Source organism: Octopus bimaculoides, chromosome 27, assembly GCF_001194135.2.
Source record: "Octopus bimaculoides isolate UCB-OBI-ISO-001 chromosome 27, ASM119413v2, whole genome shotgun sequence".
Classification (NCBI taxonomy): Eukaryota; Metazoa; Mollusca; class Cephalopoda; order Octopoda; family Octopodidae; genus Octopus; species Octopus bimaculoides.
Genome location: NC_069007.1, coordinates 17,766,269 through 17,767,424, shown reverse-complemented (window position 1 = coordinate 17,767,424; position 1,156 = coordinate 17,766,269). Strand labels below are relative to the sequence as shown.

General features: G+C 40.4%; 2 protein-coding genes across 3 annotated transcripts in view; one reads left to right on the top strand and one right to left on the bottom strand.

Annotated features, from left to right (window-relative positions):
* Positions 1 to 1,156, bottom strand: part of LOC106870157 (collagen alpha-1(XII) chain) — a 490,284-nt gene that overhangs the window by 443,384 nt on the left and 45,744 nt on the right. The gene's annotated exons all lie outside the window — the stretch shown is intronic.
* LOC106868389 (uncharacterized) overlaps positions 1 to 1,156 on the top strand; it is a 437,000-nt gene that overhangs the window by 423,927 nt on the left and 11,917 nt on the right. The window lies entirely within an intron of this gene.

Genomic DNA, 1,156 nt, shown 5'->3' with positions numbered 1-1,156 from the left:
CCATACAACTGGTCCACAGGTGACACTGTTCTTCATTTCTTCCTTGACATTTCGCAAGCACACATCATCCGCATGCAAGCAAGGCACTACACATCAAATCAAGTTTGACACCTTCAACAGAGAGACGAAAGCTTTCGGCTGTGGGGATAAGCCACCATTGCATCTTGCAACAGAAAGAGAAACACAAAAGCAATTCATATAAACAAAACAAAACAGAAAAAAAAAGCAATAAAACAATTGCAGCACGTCGCATATCCCATTGTCCTTAATCATGGCTTTGGTCATAAGCCAGCAGCAGAAAAAAAAAAGTACGAGAGATGCAAAAAAAATAAAAGGTGGAAATGTTTTGGTAAGGATGAGAAACCAGTTCTACACTTGCGTCCATTTGTCGTTCTTCGAAGAATCAATCATATGCTCTTGTCTGTCAAGCATTATGGGGAAGTAGTGTGCTTTTTCCCGATCCAGTTTCTTCTGTTTGCTGATACAAAGACGGACATCAAAGACGCTCCAAAGGTGGCAGTCATCCGGATCCGACGAAATGAATTATTACACTCTACCGTGGTATCAAGTATATATTTACTCCACTTCTTAAGAATAGACATTTTGTGAGAATGTGTACATGCGTGTGTGTGTATGTGTTTGTGTGTGTGTCCCTGTGTATGTGTGTATGTTGTAACATCTTACGTTGATAGTCTACCCGAGGTTTGACCTTTTTGTACTGTTCACAACGAGGCTGTTCAGATAGTTGTGAACAGCCAAGCCAAGAGCGAATCCTAGATAGTCAACTTTTGATTTAACACAGCCGACCGACCGACCAATCAATGCAACGGATTCAGACCTCAAAAATTAATGAAAAGTGATTTAAACAATTTTGTATGTTTCTTTTTTTTTAATGACTAAAACATCTCTTGACGATGTAATTAATTGTTGTTGTTGCATCTAGTGGAGCCCTTCCGGCTGGATTTATTCACCAATCTAATTTTCAAAGTTTGGTTGGTTGGTCGGCTGGCTGGCTGGCTAGCTGGTTGGTTGGTTTGTTCAAACCTCACTGCCAACATTATACTTACTACAACTCCAACACCTCTATATCCCCACAACATTAATAACACCACTACTACAACCACCACTCCCATCACCACGACTAACACCAACACTA